This window comes from Danio rerio, chromosome 15 (assembly GCF_052040795.2).
Source record: "Danio rerio strain M-AB ecotype USA chromosome 15, GRCz13ab, whole genome shotgun sequence".
Lineage (NCBI taxonomy): Eukaryota > Metazoa > Chordata > Actinopteri > Cypriniformes > Danionidae > Danio > Danio rerio.
The window spans coordinates 29,927,501-29,953,103 of NC_141035.1; the positions used below are offsets into that span (position 1 = coordinate 29,927,501).

The window sequence follows — 25,603 nt, forward strand, 5'->3', positions numbered from 1 at the left end:
TTGGTTGATTAGAAATTTGGATTAACGAGCACTTGGACTGGTGTACCTAATAAAACGGCCGGTGAGTGTATTTTGGTGCTTCTAAACAAAACAGTTTTATTAAACATTTACATTTATTAAAATAAGAGTTTGGTAATAATAATACATTTAAGTTCAAATAAGGTATTGCGAAAAAACTACAAAATTACACTATATTTAATATTTGTTATCTTAATTTATGAATATGTGTATGGATGCAGATGGAAGGGTATCCGCTGCATAAAACATATGGTGGATAAGTTGGCGGTTCATTCCGCTGTGACGACCCCTGATTAATAAAGGGACTTTAAAGCCGAAAAGAAAATGAATAAATGTTAATTTATGTTAATTTTCCTTATTAAAATTATTATTTTTTCAAAATCCCTTACATATTCATTTGGGTGTACTATTTTTTAGACCAGCTATCCTAAGTTATTTTGTTAAATTAACTCTCACTTTGCCTTTGGTGCTGACTACACTGTCATTAATGCTGATTTTCACACTATACCTTCAGGTCTTCCAATGCTAATCGATTGAGTTAACTTAATTGGTCACACTTTACAATAAGGTTTATTAGTTAATGTTACTTAATGCATTTACTAACATGAACAAACAATGAACAATACATTTACTACAGTGTTTGTTCATGTTAGTTAACATTAGTTAATGAAAATACTGTGAGTTTGTTAATCAGTGCATTAACTAATGTTAACAAGCATGAGTTTGGATGTTAATAATGCATTAGTAAATGTTTAATTATGATGAATAAATGCTGTGTTATGTGTTGTTCATGATTAGTTCATGTTAGTAAATGCATTAACTAATGAACCTTATTTCCTTTTGGCTTAATCCCTTTATTATTCAGGGGTTGCCACAGCAGAATGAACTGCCAACTTATCCAGCACACTGTGTTTTACGCAGCGGATCCCTTTCACTCTTGCAATCACACTCATACACTATGCCCAATTTAGCTTATTCAATTCACCCGTACTTAGCTTATTCAATTCACCCGTACATGCGTTTGGACTGGGGGAAACCACAGCACCCGAAGGAACCCCATGCAAACATGTGGAGGACATGCAAACTTCACACAGAAATATCAGCTGACCTAGCCCGGGCTCGCATCAGCGACGTTCTTGCTGTGAGGCCCCCAAATTAATTTAATGTGCTGCAAAAAGGTTTTTTTGTGTGTGTGTAAGCTAATATATCTAAACTGTTTTATTATTCTAAATAAGAAAAAAAAATTAATTTAAAAATAAGGGCTATGTGGGGTGTACCTATGCTAAGCGCTGTATGTATGTTGTTTATTCATAATAAATTATTGCACTTTTCAGCAAGAATGCTGTAAGTTAAAGATTTTGCAGTATAGAGTTAAAGTATAGTTATTATGGATTTGTTTTTTAATAAAATTAAGCAGAATATTTGGATTTTTATTTTAGGTGGATTGCATTAATATCTATTGATACTGTCAGTACAAAAAAACTACTGATATCTAATATTAAATACTCATTGAAATATCCTCCAGAGCCCTAAACACATTAATAAGGACTTTTTCATTTCACATATTTAAAAATGTATTTTTTCAGTGTAATAAGTTGTAATATGTATCTTTGTCTGTCTGTATTTATTTATTTATTGCCTGATCAGTTGTTGTTTTTTTATTTTTATCAAGTGCAATTCGGAATAAGAATGTTAGTTACACTGATTAGTAATGCAATGCTATTTCACCTGTATTTTCGCATAATTTACATTAAAACATTAAAGCTGACAATTTTATGACTTATTCTATATAACTAAAATCACTGCTATAAATGTAATTTGATGCGGCCACTAAACTGGGAAATAATATATATGTTGTTCAGTTATTCATAAAAAATTATTGCACTTTTCAGCAAGAATGCTGTAAGTTGATCAAATGTAAAAAATTAGCTCATATATTAATCTAATTTTTTTTGTAATGTGTACATATTTCTTTTTTTTCTGTGTACATATATCAGTTTATTTCCATTGTAACAAATAATCAAGTGTGATTTATGTTCCGGAAAAATGGTATTATATTTAACAATATATACATTCATGAGATTGGATGACTTTAAAAAGTATATATCATCTTTTATAGTTTATTGTTGAAATCAATTTTTCAGTGGAGAAAAGGAATGGAGATTTATTTTCGAAACCCAGCTGTTGCACTCCATAATTCTGTACCCATGTGGGGCATTTCTCAAATCCACAAGAGCATAGTGAATGTTGCATTACTGTGGCCCAGAAGTGAACAACCGTCTCACCTGCTGTAAAAACCATGGCTTCCCCCTTTTCCCTCTATCAATATTTTAATAAAGTGTCATTTGCCACAATTATTGAGCCGATTAGCCTGTTAGAAGCCCATCCATCAGAGAACAACAAAAAACAAGCGAGGTCACGGTCTGCAGTTGTAAATGTCAGGTCACGGTGTGGGCAAATCAGGCGTTGTCTGAAAACACCCTGTGTGTGTGTTGTATCACGGGGGGCTGCCTCCTACTTCGAATTTCATTATGGCTCTAAAAGAGGGGCTTAAACTACTGCCGTTAAGTGTTTGTTTTCTGTTTTCAATCGCATGGTTTGCGAGTCTTTGCGGGGGTGAGTTTAAGCAGCCTTTGTGCAATGTGACAAAAAGAATACTTGGTGAACTGGGCTGGCTTTGTCCCTGTGCGCCATTGCAAAATATGATTTGAAACGAGAACCCCGGGCCTAACCTTTCAATAGGGAGTTTTTATTTTCTGCCAGCATTCTAATCAGTGCCGAGCCCTTGAGTCAAAGCATTAACATAAAGACACACTGTTCACCCGGAGTCGCTTCTGTCCTGTAGGCGCAGGGAAGGAATTTAGGGATCTGTCATCTGCCAGACATTAGACTCCCCACATTTTTTTTATGATTGACCTTTTTGTGCGCATGACTTACCTCTGTGGCATATTGCTCATTCTACTTTGGCAATCAGATTTGAACACTGAATATCCATCCCTTTACTGGCAGCAATTTAGACGCAGTTTTTTTTTCTCCCCCTCTGAAATGAACCTACTAGTGGTCAACCAATATATAGTCCAGGTTTGTAATTCGACTAATATTTGACATTAAGATTTCCTATTGACCATTTCCAGGGTCCTGTATAATCAGTTTTACTTGGTATTTATTTGAGCTAAATGTGGTTCCCAGTGTTCAGTGACCACAGTGTATATTTTTTTGGGAAAGTGTGTTCATGGTTATAAAAATACAAGAGGTGGTTTGCTGGATGGAACCAAGATGTTGCAGACTATTTCTAATAAAATAAAGTTTTCAACTTTGCAAAAGTAACTTTTTACAGTATGAGTTTACAGTATGTTTCGAAATTTTGAGTCTTAATTTTGTTTTATTTTATTATTTATTTTATTTTAGTTATTTTTTTTATTTACTTTTATTACTATTTTAAATTTTATAAAATTTTATTGTTTTTATTTATTTATTTTTATTTAATTTATTTTATTTTAGTTTTTTTTATTTTATGTAGTTTTATAAAATTTATTTTAATTAAATTTATTTTATTATTTATTTAATTTTATTTATTTATTTTTATGTTAGTTATTATTATTTAATTGTATTTTTTTTTATATAATTGTATTTATGTAATTGTATTTATTTTTAATTAAATTATTTTTTTCAGATTTTTTTTTCATTTTATTTATTTTATTTTATTTATACTGTCATTACAAAAATATGACTAATAAATAACTACTAATGCTAATTTAATGTAAATGTATTTTTATGTAGCCCACAAAATGGGATTTATATAATTCCCATGGTTATCCTGTATATACAATTTACTGTTGACAATTAATTTAAATAAATTAAATTAATTAAATTTAATTAAATAAATAAACTACATTTAAATTCCAATCATATTTCATAATATTATCATTTTACTATATGTCTACAGAAGTAAATGCAACCTTGCTTGGTGTATATATTTACAAATAAATAATATATGTAGGTAGATACATTTTACAAACTATATTTATGGCTCTCATATCAGCTATATGTTACACCATAGTACTGCAGTTGTCTAAAAGTAAAACTGGCCGACAGGAAGGAACTGCTTCCTCTCCCAGACAACAGCAACACGAGTATGTCCTTGTCCGTATCCTTATTTAACATGAAAACTTAATGGAGTGGGCCGAGAAGCCTGCTGATGAGTTCACCAGATCTGTGCGCACGTAGTGCATACAGAGAGGAGGTCTCATCTTCCTGGCCAAAGATATGGAGATTGAACAGGACAAGTCATTAAGTTTTCACCAGCCTGCTCGCCCAGGGCTCCCTAACCTCCCTATGCACTACAGAAAAAGAGTAACATTCAGGGTATCACAGCCTAGAGCTTCAGGCAGTTAACCACACTTCCTACTGCCTTCCTTTCTCAATTTTTTTCTGGAGCAATAGCTGTTTATAGGTTGTGTCAAGTGGGAGCTGCTTTACGGAGAAATGACAGGGTTTGGGGAGCAGCGTTTACCCAAGTATCTTTTTTTGGCAGTAATGAGAAGGAAGTGTTAGGGACTTGAACGTGCCAGCTTTCTTTGTTGACTTTAGCGCAACATTAGCTTCAGACTGTGTATTACAGATCTCACACGAGGAGTAGCGTTTGTGGCCGGACTGGGAGATTTGTTCAAATTAGACCTCTAGAGATCATATAACCTAAGTGGAAACAAATGTTGCCACTATTCCAAGTCGTCGTCGTGGTCCGTAGCGGGGGCAGTGTGAGAGCCAGAGACTCGAGTGGGAGGCCGAGTTATGCCAAGGCCCTGGCTTCATTCAGCAGCCGCCACGTTTAAGATGGTAATGAATGGCCGTCAATGAAACGGGCTCCTGTACTGATGTGCGCAACAAGCTTGCCTTTCTCACGGCTCGGCAGCGGGCAAAGAGAGGCGCCCCTTTGTCACGCCGGCACATGTGCTCAGGCGGCTTTTTGCATCTAGTAAAATACGCTCCATTGTCTTGAATGTCAACTCTGGAGATCTCCAGACCGACAGCATTCTTCCAGGCTTTGTGACTTTGTGGACTCACATTCTGCTCACCCCTCCTTTCTTAGATTAACCATAGCCTTTCTGCAGTCCTTGGGTCATTTTGAGGGAATTTAAGCATCATAATAGTATAACGTACAGTATAAAAAAATGCATATTCATTTTAATATTGTATTTGATTATTTTGTTTTAAATAATCTTTCAGTAGTTTGGGGTCAGTTTTACATTTTTTTCTGTGTATTCAGTTTTAATTATTGATTAATTAAGCAAGGATATGGAAAAGTGGCCAAAATTAATAATCATATAAAAGTCTTTAAAGTGCACTATTGTTTTTAAAAAGGATTTCAGAGCCATTTCATCAATAATAATAATACATTCATTCGTTTATTTTCCTTTTGCCTAGTCCCTTTATTCATCAGGAGTTGCCACAGTGGAATGATCTGCCAACTTTTCCAGCATATGTTTTCCCTTCTAGCTGCAACCCAGTTCTGGGAAACACCCATACACTCTCATGCACACACATACACAACGGCCAATTTAGTTCATTCAACTCACTCGGAGGAAACCCACCCAACACGGGGAGAACATGCATCTTCCACACAGAAATAGGACTTGAACCAGCAACCTTCTTGGTGTGAAGCGACAGTGCTGACCACTGAGCCATTGTATCGCCATAATAATTCATTATTAAATCAAAAATAAAAATGATTTCTGAAGTATTATTTGATATTGAAGACTCATGAGATACCTAATAGTAATATTTAGCATTGCAGAAAATATATTCATATTCAAATGATGATGATATTTTATATTACTGCTGTTATAACATACTCTTTTAATATAGAGGGTTAAAATATGCATAATATACACTGTAAATATTTTAATAAAAAGTAGTTGGAGGTTCAAAATATATATTAGTTGAATATTTTGCTTAAAACAGGACTATCAAATCTACAAAACAAAAATAATAAGTCAAATTTGGGCCAACTAAAAAGTAATATTTTGAAGAGTAAAACTGAGTGAAGATAAAAAAACATTCCACATTAGCAAATTAACATAAGATGATGCCAAAAGTAATCAAAAATAGCCAAATGAGTATGCACGCTAGTTGAGTAATACTTGATGTAATATTGATGTTTTGCAGCATGACTTGATTTTCAAATGATGTAAATATTATAAGTGTGTTTTTCTTCAAGGCTACAATATTACTATGAATGTGGCTGACATGCAGCAGAGCAAGAGCTGGCAGTGAAAAACATTTATTTATAGGTACAGTATCTGAAAGCCACATAGCCTGCTGACTTCTCTAATGTGTGCTGTTGGCAAATGAAAACTGTACTTTAGGAACACATATAGCTATTTGTAGCACTTAGCAAGCATCCGATAGAAAACCATTAAAGCATTTCTTTTCGCTTTGCAATGCACAACCTTGTTTTTGTCAGACAATAAAATAGTTTAAACAGCGGTGAGCAGGTGTGGTGTAAAAAAAAAAAGTATGTCCCGTTTACCCGAAGACCCTCCCCTTCCTACTCCACCACACTGATTCTGGTCCAGCTTAATAATGCATAATGTCAGTTAGCGTTTATGTACACATACCTGGCCTAACATTTTATTTATTTATTTATTTTATTTTTTTTGGATTTAAGCAAATATGATCACATTTGGGTTAAAAGACTTAGAACCAAGTATTTGCTTGATTAAATCTAAACTGTAACTAATGGAAACCTTTAAGTAATATACATTTCTATATTTTGATTTATTTATTAATGCTTTTAAATTGTGTCATGTGAATGAGATCTTGAAAAGTTTGAAAATAGTGACTTTTATTGACATTTTTAATACCTAAAAGTAATATATATTGACAAGATTGGTGTTGTAAATTGTTGTTCGAGACCTGGTAATAAACTGCCAGAATTTTATTTTATTTTATTTTATTTCATTTCATTTTATTTTATTTTATTTTATTTTATTTTATTTTATTTTATTTTATTTTTATTTTGTTTTTATTTTATTTATTTTATTTTATTAAATTGTTTTGTATTTTATTTTTTATTTTATATTTAATTTAGTTACATTTAATTTTATTTTATTTCATTACACAACATATCGTTTCAAACTACAAAAATATTAATAAAAGTCTCTTCGTTAAACTGCTAAATTGAATTTTTAACATCAGAAGTCGACAAAGTTCCGAGGTCTCATAATTCATAATATAAACTTGTTAAAATAAACCTGTAAATTAACTAATAATTTTTTTTGTGTGTGCTATGATGTTAATAGTTACCATTGTTTACTGCACATTTTTTGTACAGCTGTAATGCTAATTGAATCCTGAGTTGTTTTCTATGGCCAGGAGTGAGTGTTAATGCGATCTGGCCATATGGTTGTTCTGAATTGACGACAGATATTCGACTCTGTGTTGTAGTGATGGGAAGCAGTGGGCCGTATGCCACGGTGATACTGAAACAATAGGGAGACACAAGCGCATGAGGTCAACCGTGTGCACAGTCCCTGCCTGGAGGCAGGAAGGATATTCACACACAAAAAAAAAAAGACAGAAAAGAAATAGCCAAAGGAAAGAGAAAAAATAGAAGCGATGCTAAATGGATAGCGGTCGAGGAAGACATCTTCCCTTTCTCCACCATTGTGTAGCGAATACGGCCACAGTCTTTCCAAGAGGTCACCGTGCACTTTTGAACTTTCACTCTATATGGACATTAGCCCTGTGTTTCCCCAGGAGAAAATCCATGCCGTTTCCCATGAAGCGAACACATGGGGCGGACGAGTCAATTAGATCATATTTGAACAAATCTCTCAAACCAATGAACCTTCTCGGCTCTTTTTCGTCAGGCTCCAGCTTTTTTGTGTTATTAGATCTATGATATTAGAGTGGCATATTGAATATTTTATCGACTGTCTGCATGCCTTGCGATGACCTGCCCGACATGCTAACTTCTCCTCTCAAAAGAGACTCTGTGTCACTCTGGATCAGCCAGCCAGGCATGATGCTCCCCGCACATTTCCTGTGAATAAACTCCTGCACGGCGGGGAGGAACACACACACATACACACTCGTACTGTACACACCAGCCTCTCTCCCCTGATAGTCCCTCCTTCCTCCTGAGAACAGCCTTATAAAAACCATAGAGGGGCTCAGTGAGTTGAAGCCTTCTTAAACCTCCCTTTATCACACGGAGCAGCTCTTCTTATTGAACACTATGTCCAGTTCACAGCACAGATCCTTATGCCCAAATACAGTCATCCACCTCTGAGGCAGGACGGATGCTTCTTGCTCGTCTTCATCTGAAATTAATGTGTCCTTTTTAAACTGCTTAAACTGAGAGTTGCATTACATCCACTTGATGGAAACACTGATAATATTCCTAAGTATGTATACAGATGTACTACTAAATGATTGAGGACATCTTGTTGAGATCAGGCAGGCCCGTTGCCAGCCTATTGAAATGGGTGGTTCTTTTTTTCTCAAAAATTTGAGCTTTTTGCAGTTATTTTCCTCAATTTCTATTAAATTCATGGAGGCGCAGTGGGTAGCACGATCGCCTCACAGCAAGACGATTTTTTGTAAATTGAAAATTTGTTTTAAAGCCTTCTTCTATTGGTTATTTTGACAACTTATGATGGCATGCTGTCAAAAATGGAACAAATGAGCTCACATAGAGGCCAAATTCTGTACTTTTTCAGTGGGCAGTGGGGGTGGTCTTTCAAACTCACAAAACACACAAAAAAGGATATTGATATCAACATACTGTAGATACCAGTAAAAGTCATGTTTAAGGGTTAGTTCACCGAAAATTGAAAATTGTGTCATTTACTCACTCTTGATATCTTCCAAAACAGACGTTCTACTTTTCTTTTTTTCTACCAAACACAAAAGAAAATAAATTGGTGAAAGCTGGAAACTGGTAACCATTGACTTCCATATTTGTTTTTCCCTCCATGAATGCCAGTGGTTACAGTTTTACATCATTCTTCAAAATATCTTCTTTTGTGTTCTGCAGAACCAAAAAAAAAATCTAACTAGTTTGAAACAAGTCAAGGGTGAATAAATAATGACACAATTGAAATTTTTTTGGGCGAACTATCACTTTAAGCAGCAAATTGGCAAATTAATGTGCACTCACACTATGCTATCCAAAACGTGCCCAGGCATGTTTCCCAATTTGTTTAACAAGTGTGAGTGCTCCAAATCAGACCCAGGCACGGTTCAGTTGGCCGACTCTAGCCTAGTTGGAAAAGGTGGGCAAAAGCGCAGTTCGGTTGGTGCGGTACGCTTGTAGTGCGAGTGCAAAGTGCGCCTGAGCCTAAAACTGAGAAGGCGACATCACTTTTAAGGGACTGTTTCATTAGGATTTAATAATCATTTTTACTTTTCAAAACTCTCATAGTTTTTTAAAGACACAAACTCCTCGCTGACAATGATTTTTATAGTAAATTATGAGCGTCAAAAGGTGTGGTTCTGTTCGGCAAGATATTTGACTGTCACTGCATCCTAAACGACTGAAATGATATGACTAAAGCAATCTCCACTGTGCTGATCTGTTAAACTGAACAGTCGCATCATCGATGACGTTCTGATTGATTTCTGATCGATAAAGACCAAAGTAATAAAAAAAATATTAGTTATATAAAGGATTAAATGAAAGTATCTCAGATATATAATATAAAAATGTATTCATTCATTCATTTTCTTTTCAGCTTAGTCCCTTTATTAATCTGGGGTTGCCACAGCGGAATGAACCACCAACTTATCCAGCATATGTTTTTACGCAACGCATGCCCTTCAAGCTGCAACCAATCTCTGGGAAACATCCATACACACTCATACACTATGGACAGTTTAGCCTACCCAATTAACCTGTACCGCATGTCTTTAGACTGTGGGGGAAACCAGAGCACCCAAAGGAAACCCACGCGAACCACCGACCTTTTTGCTGTGAGGCGACAGCACTACCTACTGCGCCACTGCATCGCCCCAATATAACAATTATTAGGATATACTGTATATATTTAAGCCACAAAAAATTAAAGAACCCTAGTGTATAGTGTAAAAGTCATATATCAATCAGTTCCCCCGACATATCGACCACATAGTTCCTTACCAATAACAGCATGACAATTCCACACTTAACAGCCCAGACAGAGCAGAGCCCAGAATGTCAGTCTCCATCCTCCATTCACAGTGCTCGTTTTACAGGAGTTGTTTCCCTAGCCCTGTTTGACTTGTTTGTTTGTTTTGTGTGATGTCTTCCAGAAAAGCCGACCATGAGCCGCCAATAACATATCTTTAAAGTTCATATGGTTTCGCCACACACTTCTTCTGCATCTCTGGCTCGTCTGAATTATGTCAAAGTGTCCCCATCTGTCCTCGGAGCTGTGGAGAGACACTCAGTCACCCGGCACCCTGCTCAATGCATGTCTTTGTGTCGAAGCTTTTATGGGCTTTGGCTCGAGTTCATAACGTCATTGAGGGACTCTGAGTACAAAACATTGGTTACGATGCTGACTAAAGCTCATGTCATATCTGCAGTGGTGTTTAAACACAGTGGTGTTTGTGGTCTTTGTGTGGCGTCACATTGTGCTCCTCTGGTCTTATGTGACTGTCCAAGCCTCAAGTGTGAGAAAGATTTGATAGTGTACTAAATGTCATGTACAGAAGGTAATGCACTTGCTTTTGACTTAGAAGAGCTGCTGCCTGAGGGTGTTCCACTTTTGAAATCCGTTCTCCGTCATCAAGCCATTCCCATTCACTCTTGCCTGTTTTCAGGACTCAATCTGCGGCTCTGCATGAGGTCTAAATATTCTTTTAAAAAAATTACTTATAAATGCATCATTTGTTTTGAAATGTTTGGCCTGTCTTTCTTTCTTTCTTTCTTTCTTTCTTTCTTTCTTTCTTTCTTTATTTCTTTCTTTCTTTCTTTCTTTCTTTCTTTCTTTCTTTCTTTCTTTTCTTTCTTTCTTTCTTTCTTTCTTTCTTACTTTTGTCCATTTGTCCTTTGTTTCTTTAGTCCTTTTTTCCATCTTTTTTTCTTTCTTTCTTTCTTTCTTTCTTTCTTTCTTTCTTTCTTTCTTTCTTTCTTTCTTTCTTTCTTTCTTTCTTTCTTTCTTTCTTTCTTTCTTTTGTCCATTTGTCCTTTGTTTCTTTAGTCATTTTTTTCCATCTTTCTTTCCTTCTTTCTTTCTTTCTTTCTTTCTTTCTTTCTTTTTTTCTTTCTTTCTTTCTTTCTTTCATCATTTCGTGCTTTATTTCTTCCTTTCTTTTGTCCATTTATCCTTTCTGTCTTCCTTCTAATCTTGGAAAATTAATTAAATCTTTAAACCCAGAGATGTTGTTCTGCTTTGCTCTTTTGATTGTTTTTTCACATACGGAGAAGAGAATGTATTTCTTTATTTTTACTTTCATGTATATATGTTTTCACACTCTTTAAGAGAGTTTTTTTACTCTCAATTCATCCTAGATGTCGGTGACTTTTCTTTCTTCACATCACAGAATATTTTAAGAGGATTTGGGGTTCTTGAAGATTCATAAGTTGTAATAGTTACTGTAATAGATTAATTTATCAAAAACAAACCTTGAACATACTGACATAGGTATTAAATAACATCTTTGGCACAGCGTTTGCAAGAGCTCTGTATGAGCAGACAGAAGTATAGTGTGAGTAATGTTTTTGCATGCAGGACCCCAGATCTGTTTTTACTCTGAGTGCTACCCGAAAGCCTACAGTAGATCTCATATTGATTCCATGCAGATTAAGCATCCAGCCCTTCCAGAGCATAGCAGGAGACACAAGCAAGGCCCATGCATTTAATGTAATAAAAACCACCTCACTTGAACCTGCACATCCACAGAGATCAAAAGTCTTCCAGAAAGTTCATCCACCTCCCTCAGAGATCTCAGCAAAGAGCTCTCAGACATCTCCTTGGGCTCTTCCCTCTTGAGGTGTTTCATCCCTTGTCGCAAAAAGTGTTAAAAACGGGTGGAAGAAGCAAAGTGAAGTTTGCCCAAATGTTTTCTAGAGTTGCATTTATGGTTTGCGAAGCGGCAGATGTAGTGAATAAATAAAAAGCTTCAGAAGGGTTAGACCAAGCGTGCAGAGAGAAGTCACTATTATCCACGTAAATGCTGCAAATGTAATTCAGCCTCAGGTTGAAACTGTAAAAGTGAGACCGACATGTTTTTTCTCCCCTTTTACCTTCATCCTTTTAATACTTCTGGCCATTTTAAAAGGTTTTAAAAGGTTCAGGACTGAAGGTCATATGATGGTGCCGAGGCACAAGCCACCCTCCCCGCTCTCTCGCCTGGAGAAAGCACTATAAAAGTTTGATGCCCAAATTAGGTTGTTACTCATCTTGCACCTTCCTGCTCACAGTATTGACAGCGGCGGTGAGCTGCTGCATCTCAGCGTTTGGACTGGCTTCTCCGCCTCGCGGCCGCTGACAACAGCAGAAGTGTTTTAACAGGGTTTTAATGGCCGGCCACTCCTGCTCCTGGGAGCATTGAAAATAGCTGCTGTGAAAAGAGAGAGAAAAAAAAACGCTCTTTGGTTGATGGGAGCTGACATGGCCTGCTTTTTCAGTCGCCGTGCTCATGTGACTTTGCATCAGAGCTGCTGGGAACATCTAGAGGTCTTTTTTCCCACTTTTCTTTTTTTCATTTTCTTCTGTCAAGATCTGTGGGAGGAAGACATGAGAAGAGTCAATAAACCCCTCCTCCTCTTTAAGCTAAAATCAGGCTTTTATTTAATGGTCGTTTATAGTAATATTATGTAATATACAGTAGTTTCATCTCATTTAATTAATGTTCAGTAGCTTGCTGTTAAAATAATTGCTAAGTTTGATGAAGGCTGCATTTATTTGATCAGCAATACAGAATAAAAACACAAATAACAGTTTTTTTTTATATATTAATATGTTCACTCAGTCTTTTATTAAAATATTTTATGTAAGAATTTATTTGACTGCTAGTTTTACCTGTAAAATTGTGTGTGTGTGTGTGTGTGTGTGAAAATACATTTTTTATACTGTGAAAATAACAATATATACATTAACACACTCTATATTGCTTATACAGTAAGAAACTGTTGAGAAATACAGTATAATACTGTGAAAACAGCAGAAATTGTTTACAGTGTGTTAAAATGTTTTAATAACTAATTTCTATTAACTGATAACACATTGCAATACTGAGACTCTTTACGATATATTGTGCAGCCCTAATTGGGGCCATGGTGTTTTTTTTATTTTTTCATTTTTTTATTTTTTAGGATTTCTCGATTAATTAAAAACAGCAAATAACTGTTGTGAATATTTTTATAACAATTTAAATTATGATTTTAATTCATACTTGCTAATTGAAAAAATCAGAATTTTATTGTTTTCTGTAGTAGTAGCTACTAACTAGTAGTATGATTTTTAGTTTCATATTGTTTGTTATTTATAAATTCTGTTATTTGATTTGTATAGACATTTTCTAACTTCAATTAATGAAACAAATGTCGAGTAGACAGATTAGAGCTGGCGGAGGAAATGGAGGATGTTTTTATGGCTTCTGTCCATTTCCCCCTTTCTGCCCACACGTTCCCTCCTTTTCAGTGTCTTTGTTTGATTGGCTGGTCATTAAAGTGTGTGCTGACAGAGATTGGGCTTTGCCCTTTTGATAGGGGCTGAGTGCCCTGGCCGCCCCTGCCAGCCCCCCACTCCAACTGCCCACTGTGGAAACCTGGCCCCTGCATTGTGCTCCTGAATGGGGGCCCTGTGTTGCGCTGTGGCCCTGCTGGCTATGCTCATTAGCAGAGTTTGGCGACACACAGTCCCCCTGAATGAGTCTGCTTGTTGCCGCACAATAGATAAGCCCTGAATGTAGGCTCAGAGTCTGGCTCCATGCTGACACCTCTTATAAGCCACACTGCTCAGCTCCCGGCCTGCGTCGTACAACTCCGCTGGGCCGTTTAGCGCTGAAAAGAACAGTGATGTTTACCATGTGGGGCCATCACATAAGAAAAAGTTGTTAAGTTGATGTAGCTGGGCATTTCCTATGATGTCATATGGCTGCTTCCTTTTTACCACTCTCTTTGATCTCATACTGCATAAACACTCAAGCATTTGTGGCATAATGTTGATTACCACAGAGGGAAATAAATACTTAAAAATCTAAAGCAGTGAGGCATTCACAATGGGTGCACAGAAGTCGCCAAATATATTACTTGGCATAGAAAAAAGTACATCTTTTCAAATTGGGCGTAGAAAACAAATTCTTTTCATTAACTTTGCGGTAACGCAAGAAAACATGCTTTTCTAATCAATTACAATGGAGAACCAAATAATTATTTTTAAGTGATTCTATTTTAGTCAGTTGTCAATGGATGCTTTATTTTCTTAAATGCATTTTTTGCATAGTAAAATAAACACATCGAAGTAAAAGTTTCTCTTTCTATATTTTTTAGGATTCAAATGTACATGTGCCTCAGAACAACCTTATTTTATTTTAATTTATTTTAATTCATTCATTTATGTATTTTTACATATAAGTCATTGAACTATTAAAACACCCAGCCCACCCACAAAGTTTCATACAGCAGCTTTAAGTGGCATTCTCATGATAAAAATAACATATAATTCATTCATTCATTTTCTTTTCGGCTTAGTCCATTTATTTCTCAGGGGTCGCCACAGCGGAATAAACCGCCAACTTATCCAGCATATGTTTTATGCAGTGGATGCCCTTCCAGCTGCAACCCATCATTGGGAAACACTCTCATTCACACACATACACTATGGACAATTTAGCTTACACTGTAAAAAATAAATCCGTAAAATTTACGGTAAAAAAACGGCAGCTGTGGTTGCCAGTACTTTACCGTTAAAAACACGGTACAAACCGTAAAAATAATTTTTCATTTTTACGGTAAATTACCGTATTCTTATTAATTTATAGAGGTAATATGACTGTATTTTGAATGATCAACATCTACACATCTTTTGTTACACAGTTAGACATGTTAGCACACCCACATTCAGGTGGCGATGAGAAAGTTACATAATGAGCCAATGCTCATCACAATCAACTTCTCCCACAAGCAGAAAAGAGTATCAGCATATAGAAGGTGCTTAGTGTCATCCACACAGCGACAAAACACCAGTGTGGTAACACGCATAAAATTAAAGACATGAAATAAACATTGTTTATCAACATTAGATGTAACATAAATCTCTAATGTACATAATGGGGAAACAACTAAAAAGATCCATATTAATGTCAACCAAATGTGCCATGCAGGGAATTCTGGGAAAGTCAATTTATGGTTATTCACCGTATATATTAAGGAAACATACCGTTAACCAGGTTACGGATTTGTACTGTAGCATTTTTGCAGTTTTTTACCATTGAAATCACGGCCATTTTTTACAGTGTACCCAATTCACCTGTAGCGCATGTCTTTGGACTGGTGGGAGAAACCGGAGCACCCGGAGGAAACTTACAACAAGGAGAACATGCAAACTAAAACACAGAAATGTCAACTGAGCCAGCCGAGGCTTGAACCAGCGACTTCTTATATACTAATAATAATAATAATAATAAAAAACATAATAGGGCTGCACGATTATTTGAAGATGATTTTCATACAAGATGATTCCGTAGTAGTGTTTATTAGTCCCGTTAAAGCAAGTTAAATCCTTTGCCCTGGTAGATTTCCTGATTTTCTTCTCTATGCTGTACTGGGAGTGTCTTCATCAGGGCACCCTTTAGCCTTCGGAGGAGAGTAGTTTGGGATTGAAAGTAGCATTTCCCTGACAAAATGCAGGAGATTCACAGCTTTTGCTGACTCGTGGTTTGATTTACAGCATATGACCACCCTTAGAGCAGAACATTAATGAATACTGTAGTTATAAAGTACATCATCTCGCATAGATTTAGTCAGCTGTGTATTTATCAGATACTTTTATCCAAAGAGCCTTACGAGGTGCTTTCCTTGGTAATCGAACCCTCAACCTTGGTGTTGCTAGTGCCATGCTCTATCATTTGAGATAAAGGAAGGCTTTAAGTGACTCGATTCTTAAAAATAGATTATTTTAGATATAAATTTTTCAGCATATGTTCATGTTTTTGTCTCTGTATGTGTACTTGTTTATGTGGTTTACGAGGACACAATTAGGTCATACCCCTGTATAATTAGGGTATGAACTAATTGTACTTGTATAAAAGTGGTTTACAAGACATGCATTGACATGCTTTTGTAATTTAAAATGTCTAAAAATCATACTTTATATGGTCTTTTGATATTCACCTTTCAACATTTTCTTTGAGGATTGGGTTTACTGGAAGGGAAAGGCCGTATAATAAGCATTTTTACAGTATAAAATGCATTATGCCCATGAAAAGTTCTCGTAAATTATACATACAAGTGTGTATGTGTGTGTGGGTGTAAGAGAACCTCAGGGGAAGATATTCAAATAATAATAAAAATCTAAGGTCATAATTGTAAATAAAAAAAAAAAACTTATACTATAGTATAGTCAGTATAGGAAAATTGAATAAAACCAAATTGTCTGTAGTGTGTGAACGAGTATGGGTATTTCCCAGTACTGGGTTGTAGCTGGAAGGGCATCCGCTGCGTAAAACATATGCTGGAATAGTTGGCAGTTCATTCCACTGTGGCGACCTCTCATAAATAAGGGACTAAGCCGAAGAAAAATAAATGACTGAATATTGTGCCATGAGTGCAATTAACTGAGTTTGACTTGGATCTGGAATATTCCTTCCAAAGCGTTATCCGTATCCCCAACTGGTTCAAATGCGCCGGATAGAACACATCGGATCCATTTTTCCTCTTCTCATCTCCAACATTCATAATCAGCAAAGAAAGCAATCAGCAGGAAAAGTTCATGCCTCCATTTGCTGCTATCATCTGTTTGGGTGGTCAGCTCGAGGTGTACCACGTTTCAGCCGCCGTCTCGTCCCCTCCGAAGTGGCACAGCTGCGAAACTTTGTTTTCACCCCATCGTCTTCCATTATCTGCCTTAATCAAATTCCTGCTTTTGATCACGGTGAAGGGTATATGCGGTCAGGCCAGAGAGAGACCTGGTGAGGGGGAGAATGTGGGACATCAACAGGGGGCTTTCATGTTTCCCATCTCCTCTTAACTGAGCTTCATTGTATGAGTGTGGGTCAGTTTAAAAGCAATTGCACCAAATCGTGTAACCGAAGCCGTTGGCTGAGCGCTGGGCTATGTTGATAAGACCCGAACAGAGAGGAGAATAGGTGATAGCTAGGTCAGATACAGGGACGTGTCTGTCCTCCTGAACACTCGGGGAACTGGATTGAAATGATTGCTAACTGTGAGTGGCGGGTCGAGAGTGAGTGTACGTGCCGTGCCTCATTTATCTGTTTTCATGTGTACATTTTTTGTGTGTGTGTGTGTTCTCATTTCACCATATAAGCTGAACTCATTCCCCCACCAATTAAACTGATTGAGATAATTATGCATTCTTCACTATGCCCTTATGTCCCTAGCGCTGATTGGCTGACCCTTGTGTAGCTGCCTGTCCATGAAGTGAAAGGGTCAAAGCTGAACATTACCAATGCATTCTTATGTGTACCTGACCATTCATTTTTGATATGAGCAACATCATCCAGCTAATTGTTGAATGGCTGTGTCATAGCTGTGTTTATAAAGGAGCCATATTGGCTGCACGGATAGATGTGATCCGATGACCTATGAGTTATTCATGCAAGTACAATGCAATTAAGTATTCAACATGTACATTATATACAAAGTCAATGAAAAATTCACCTCAATCACATCTTCCGCACAAGTTAAAATAGTTCAATTTGAGCGGGAAATGTGGGTGAAAAACATTCCTTGAGTAAACTAGCCGACAGCTAGCTATCTGCAACTGTCACATGTTCACCCACTGAAGCAATGCCTCTGTCCATTATGGCCTCCTAAACATCCCCATATCATAATTGGCTCCCTCACTCTGTCTCCTCTCCACTAATCAGCTGGTGTGTGGTGTGCACTATGGAATGATTATTATTATTATCATTAACTAGAGCAAGTGACGTGGTGCTCTGCTTAAGTGTGAATCCAGAGTTAATCTACTTATTTTTCAGAGTGTTAAATACCACTGTATAAATAATTTAATAAACCAGTACTGAAAAATAATAATAAATAATGCTAAGCCTATCAGAAATAGTGTGAGTATTTATTATTAGTCCTGATACATTGTTTAGAGTCAGACAAAGTGGAATAAATCAGCATAAATGATAACTATGTACATATTAATGAAAATATTTGTACTATATTAGTTCATAATTGTTTCAGAATTTGATCTTTTTATCTTTGTTTCATGAAGTTATTTATTATTAAACTGATTTCGACGGTCTTGAATGCTGTTCAGATAGATTCCTACATTGATTTGTCAATTATTAATTGTTGATTTATGTATATGGCTTTGTGTTCAACTCAAATAAAGTATTCACATTAACATATAGTGAATGCAACTTTCTTTTCCTGTCACTTCATTCTTTCTCTCTTTCTTTATTCAACATCCCTCCACCCCCTTCCCCTTTTGTACCTTGCTCTTGGTCTGCTGGTCAGATGGGCTGGGAGAAAGCCAACAATCCTCCAACCTCTCTCACATGCTTTTCATTCACAATATCACGCGTTGTAATGCCCTGACCCCTTCATTCATGTTTTACAAGCTGTTCATTAACTCTCCGAGCCCTGCTACTCAAATTTATGAGGCTGTAGCAAGTTTGTACATGTTTTCAGTAAATTAAGCAATTGACATTTAAGGGCCCATCAATGGGCTACTAGACATCCAAGATAGACGTTTGTGTGTGTTATATACCGATCAAATTGATTTGTTTTAATACTGATTATAATTGTTTTTGCAAGCCCACCTTTTTCTCTCACCAAGGCTGCATTTGTTTTGATCAAAAATATAGTAAAAAATATTATATTAATTTTATTATTGAATATGATCATTACTTTGTTTTTCATCATTCTTCAGAAATTACTCTGAGCTGATTTGTTTTTATGTTATGATATACTATTATTTGTGTATATACAGTATATAGGATAAATGTATGTAATATTCATTCATTCATTCAGTCATTTTCTTTTCGGCTTAGTCTCTTTTTTAATCTGGGGTCTCCACAACCTATCCAGCATATGTTTTACGCAGCGGATGCCCTTCCAGCTGCAACCCATAACTGGGAAACATTCGCACACATACACTACAGACAATTTAGCTTACCCAATTCACCTATACCACATGTTTCTGGACTTGTGGGGGACACCTGAGCACCCGGAGGAAACCCACAAGAACACGGGGAGAACATGCAAACTCCACACAGAAATGCCAGCTCACCCAGCCGGGGCTCGAATCAGTGTCTTTCTTGCTGTGAGGCGAATGTGCTACCCACTGCACCACCGTAACCCACTCTATGTAATATATGTAAAAATATATAATATTAATGCCCTTTTTTATATTATATATTATTCATATGTATTATTTTTATACTTAATCATTAATAATTATTCTTTGATGAAAGAAAGCTTAAAATAACAGTTAAAAATCTTTTAACCTTGAAATTATATATATATATATATATATATATATATATATATATATATATATATATATATATATATATATATATATATATTATAGAACGTTATGAGTGTCTTTCACTCTAATTAATCAAATAATGTGTGCTTGATGAATAAAAGTGACAAAATTGTACATTTTTAATTGTATTTTTATTTATTTTTTATACTATATGATAGTTTCCACAACAAAGAGACCATCAGTTTTCAACATGGATAATCTGCAGCAAATTATCATATTAGAGTGATTTCTAAATGATCGCGTGGCACTAAAGACTGGAGTAATGATGCTGAAAATTCAGCTTTTAATCACATAAAAAAATTTCATTTTAAATTACATCCAATAAGAGGACGGTTATTTTAAATTGCCTAAACATTTTACAATTTATGAATGTATTTTTCATCAAAGAAAAATTGTAAATGAAGGCTATAAAAAGAAAACACAACAAAAAATAATATTAACTCACCGATCCCAAACTAGTATAAAGCTACACTTGCACATACAATATCAAATATGAATCCATACTCTCGAACACACAGCCTAGACTGACACATCCAGAAACAAAGCAACACACTTTCAGCTCGGTCAGATCAACACAGTGTAATCATGTCATTTAATGGCATTACTGCATTAGCTAAGTATGGCTAATGGCCACAGCTGTTTTACAACATCTTGTGATGCTCTTATGATATCCAGGCTGATAATTGCCGTTCGCTCATCAAGAGCCCCTTTCATTTACAGCAGGCCATGTTTTAATGTTGTGTGTGTGAGTGTAGAGCCGCATGGAGTCGTGCACCTCCTCGCGGAGACGCAGATGCACACATGCACATTAGACAGGTGCTGTTGTCCTCGGGCAGCGAGCAAACACCTGAGAACTTAGATCTATAACAGGCCCTCCTGTGCGGCTCGGCAAGGTGTCGCTGGCTTTCTCTGCAGCCCGTCAAAAGCGCTTCGGGATGAATCACACTTTATGTGTGTATTTGTGTGTGTGTGCCATAGCAGATTTTCTCTCATGTCCTTCACATCTAATATGACAGCATCCACACATTGGTGCTCTGCCACAGTAAAACCTGTAATTGAAAATCGGGATTTCTTTTTATGACTGTGTTTTCGGTAGCATGTTAAAATAAAATAAAAAATAGACAGACAGACAGACGGACGGACGGACGGACGGACGGACGGACGGACGGACGGACGGACGGACGGACGGACGGACGGACGGACGGACGGACGGACGGACGGACGGACGGACGGACGGACGGACGGACGGACGGACGGACGGACGGATGGATGGAAAACAGAACTAGAAAAACAGTCAATATTTCAAAAGTAATATTGCTTTTATGAAAGTAAATAAGTAATATTCAAATAAGTAATTTGTCATTTTATTGCAAAAAAAACATGTTTTGAATCTTTTGTTAAAATTACGATTTTCTAATTAATTATATGATATTAAAAGATAATAATTTAAACAAATTTAAAACTTTGAAAATAAAGTCAATGTGTCAAAATAGTGAGTAAAGTGATTGTAATATTTTGAGAATGAAGGCTTATTTATTCTCAAAATTACTCTGTTTTTGTATATTTTTTTAATCGTCTAAATGAATAAAGTTCAACTAGTTTAAACTATAAATTTTATGCTTTTTGGAGTAAATAAGTATTTTATTTTATAGAAAAAAGCTAGTTTATTGCTATGATGGGATAAGTTTGTAGTTTAAAATAAATTCGACTTTATTCAATCAACTTGAAGATTTAAGTCATTTTATTATTAAAGTAATGATTTGTGAATAAAGTCAAAAACTGACAATAAAGTCAATGCTTTTCTTAAGATGTTACTAGTGTGATCTTATAATTGACTCTTTATTCACATACTTTTGACTATTTTTGCCATTTGAAGCTTTTTTTTGACCATTCTCAAATTATTACTATTTTGATCTCATAATACTGTTATATTTATCTGTATAATATTATGACTTGGACCTTGTTATTTAATATTTTCCTAATTTTCAGAAATGTTACTCAGCTATTTTAATATCATAATTAACCTATTTATTTAAATTACTATATGTCCCACTACTATGTGTCACATTTAGCTTGTGCAAGAACAGAGCCACTGATATCATAACTTTTCAGCATTTTTAAAAGCAATTTCTAATTAGCCTCATGTTGTTGTTGTTGTTGTTGTTGTCAGTATTTCTGTCACAAGTCTAACGAATCGCTCTCGCCATGTGGCCATTGTCATCCTCAACAGCCGAAACTCTCTCCTCCATCCTGTGTTTTGCTTTCATCCACGTCAGGTCATTGTAAAAAAAAAAATAATAAAAAAAAAAAAAAAAAAAGTGTATCTATAGAGCAGTGTTTGGGGATCAAAGGCTCTCTGAACTATCTCACTCACACGTTCTGCTCTACTTCTTTATCTTGCCCTCTTCCCCACTGAGCTCTGTGAGAGCTGTGGGTTCAAACGTTCAAGTTCGGTGTCGGAGATGTGCGCCGCTCACACCTCCTCTTTCCCCCATGAGAAACACGAGCCTCCTTCGGTCCTGCCGAGAAAGAGAAAGAGGGGGAACAGCGGCTGGAAATGGCTGTCAGGGGCCAGGCCGTCTAATGGCTTTCGCAGAGCTATCGTCCTCACCTAGCATGTCTTCTCCATTAGCGAATTTTGTTCCGATGTGCTAAAGCCTTGTTGTTTTCTCCTCTCTTTTACTCCGGTGTCACTTTCACTCCGGCAGGTCTTTCCGAGTGGCTTTTAAACGATTCGTCCCGTGACTCAGCGTCCAATGTCCCGTCTGACCCACGTGTATGTTCAATCCCTGCACTGTGAATGACTCCGTAGTCAAATAAACCCAGGGGCCAGTCATTGGCTTTGATCAGGGCTTTGTCATCTTTATGGGAGTGTTGAGAGGAATAAGCCAGGGCCAGCAGTGCAGGACCCCCAGATTAAAGAAGACCAGAGACGAAGCCCTCCCTCTGGAGCTTAACACCACATGTAACTCTGTGGCTTGATTTTTCTATTTTTTGTATTATTTCCACTAGGGTTTTCAGACATCATCAACTGCAATTGGCGTTTCGAATATGGAAAAATGAAGCATCAGTCTGCAACCTTATATTTGTTTCTTCCTCTGGAGAAAGAATGTAAACTGTAGGATGTTGTTTTAAATACTACATGATTAGTGGGCTTTAAAAAAATAGAAATCTGGATTTGTTCGGTCACACTATTATGAGGGTGAGAAAAAGTGTGAAAGGATGTATGTGTGTGCTTGTGGTTTTTTGTGTGTGGTTTTAAAACTATGGAACTTGTTTCCACCATTGAATAGGGGAATAATAATAAGACGATTTTGAGTGTTTTTGGGTGTAAATTTTACATTTTAGATTTATTTTCTTTCTCTGGGGTTCTGTTTTGAGTAACTCAATTCAGGCCTTTTTCTTAGTAATGCAAGTTAATATCTAAAGTTGCAAGTTATGAACTTGTTGTAAGTTGTAATCTTTTTTTCAACATTTATTTAAACAAATGCAAGAATGCCAGCCAAACATGCACTTAAAATAAAAAGGCTACAATTTAAAAAAAAGAAAAAACTTTAAGATTTAAGCTCATAATTGTGAGAGATAAACTCAGAAAATTAACAAAGACAAAAATCAAGCATTTTTAGGGATCTTTTTATTCTGTTTAAGTCAGATTCATAATATTTATGCTTCAGATTCTGAGAAAAAAAAAAGTGAAATCTGTAAAATGTGTGAGATAAACCTAGAATAAACTTTTTTTTAGAATTTATACAGAAAATTGTGAGAAGGCCTTTGAAACTAGTACTTGCTATATACATTTTCACATAAAAAAATATAGATGGATGGATGGATGGATAGACGGACAGACAGACAGACAGACAGGCAGACAGACTGACAGACAGACATACATACATACATACATACTTACATACATACATACATACATACATACAGTTAAGTCAGATTTATTAGCCCCCTTCAATTATTAGCCCAATTTCTGTTTAACGAAGAGAAGAAACTTACATAACAGTTTTAGTAACTCATTTGATGATGACAGTAAATCATATTTGGCTAGATATTTTTTCAAGACACTTCTATACAGCTTAAAATGCAATTAAAAGGCTTAACTAGGTTAATTAGTTTAACTAGGCAGATCAGGGTAATTAGGCAAGTTATTGCATACTGATGGTTTGTTCTTTTCTGACTACTGGAAAAAAAATATATAAAGGGGCTAATAATTTTGACCATAATATAGTTTTTTTTTTTTTTTTAATATTTAAAACTGCTTTAATCTAGCTGAGATAAAACAAATAAGGCTTTCTCCAAAAGAAAAAAAAAAACAAATTATTAGACATACTGTGAAAATTTCCTTGCTCTGCTAAACATCATTTGGAAAACATTTAAAAAAAGAAAAAAAAATCAAAGGGGGCTAATAATTCTGACTTCATCTGTATATATGACACAATTATGTTAGGAATTCTGAAAAATTTTGCAGGATACTTAATTCTGACCTTTTCGTAGTTTATAGTATAAGAAGCTAAAAAAGAAAGTCACCAAAAAGTCAGATTTGTTACATGTACAATTACACAAAAACATCCGTAAATTAACATTTTTCCGCATTTTGTGATTCATGTTTTTATTTTTATTTTTATTGTTTATGTTTTTGAATCACATTACGAGACCTTGATCTTTCATCTTAAAACTTTTACCCTAAAAAAGTTAGAAAAAGTGACTTTTAGGAACATTTTTATAGTTTAAAGTAGGGCTGCACAATATATCGTTTCAGCATCAATATCGCAATGTGTGAATCTGCAATAGTCACATCCCAGGATCAGCAATGACAAGTTGAGATTATAGTTGATCAGCACTAGAGTTCAGAACATGTGATTTTTGGGGACATCCCAAAGTTTAATCTTAAAATAGAGTAAAAAAAAAAATTCAAATGGATGGGTTTTTAAGACCTGTGACTTTGTAAGATTTAAGCAAACTTAAATCAAGAAGTTATAATGGTGTATAGACCAAGATTTCTTTGACTCTACAATATACAGTGTTATTTTATATATTATTATTACTGGATTTTTGCACCTCAATACAGTTAGATTACACAGAAAACCATCAAATTCCTTTGTATCTGTTCTATTGTATTTTATGCAGATACTTCTTTACAAAACAATCCCAATTAATGAAAAATTATGAGTTCATTCCAACTAGAGTTATAAGTCATCTTGTGAAATAACATAATATCACAATATATATCAAACGAAATATCACAATGTGAGTTTTTGTCCAATATCCTGCAGCCGTAGTTTAAAAAGAGAAATTGTCTGGGTTGGTGTTGTACTGTATATTATGGTGCAAAATCTTGTAATAAGCTGCCAGTACATTTCTGTTGTTTTACAGATTTATTTTTCTGAATATTTTTTTATACATTATATTATTTTAAGCTACTAAAGTGTCAATAAAAGGCTCTTTGTTAAACTGTAGAGTTGAATATTCAACATCAAAAGTTGACAGAGCAGAGATCAACATCACACAATGCAGTTCACTACCGTGAAATAACCTACAACACAAAACTAAACTGTTAATTAACAGACATTGTTTTACAGTGTGCTATTCTGAGAAATATTGTGCAACATAAACACAATTGTCTGATATAACTTCAGAATTCTATTTGTTCTGAGCTTTCAGTTTATAACTTCGATACCAGACACACTCTGGTGGTGTTTAAGAAATGGAGTTACACCCCCTCACACACACACACACACACACACATAGTGTCCAGACGGCATTTGTGTTGGTGCCCTCTTTCCAATAGCCTGGCTTTCCACAACCGCCTTGACCTCCTCACCTCTCAACTTTACTTGAACTTCTGGAACATTGTGAGCTAAAACAACGGCAGAATGAGACAAACGAAGGCCATTAGCCTCCGCTCT

General features: G+C 35.7%; 1 protein-coding gene and 1 long non-coding RNA gene across 4 annotated transcripts in view; both read left to right on the top strand.

Annotated features, from left to right (window-relative positions):
- The window catches only part of LOC147833692 (uncharacterized), a 2,387-nt gene extending 1,141 nt beyond the window's left edge, over positions 1-1,246 (top strand). Inside the window, exons 2-3 of the long non-coding RNA XR_015509575.1 lie at positions 67-594; positions 827-1,246. This is a non-coding gene — a long non-coding RNA (uncharacterized LOC147833692). The remainder of the gene's footprint in view (positions 1-66; positions 595-826) is intronic.
- Positions 1-25,603, top strand: part of bcas3 (BCAS3 microtubule associated cell migration factor) — a 402,243-nt gene that overhangs the window by 262,092 nt on the left and 114,548 nt on the right.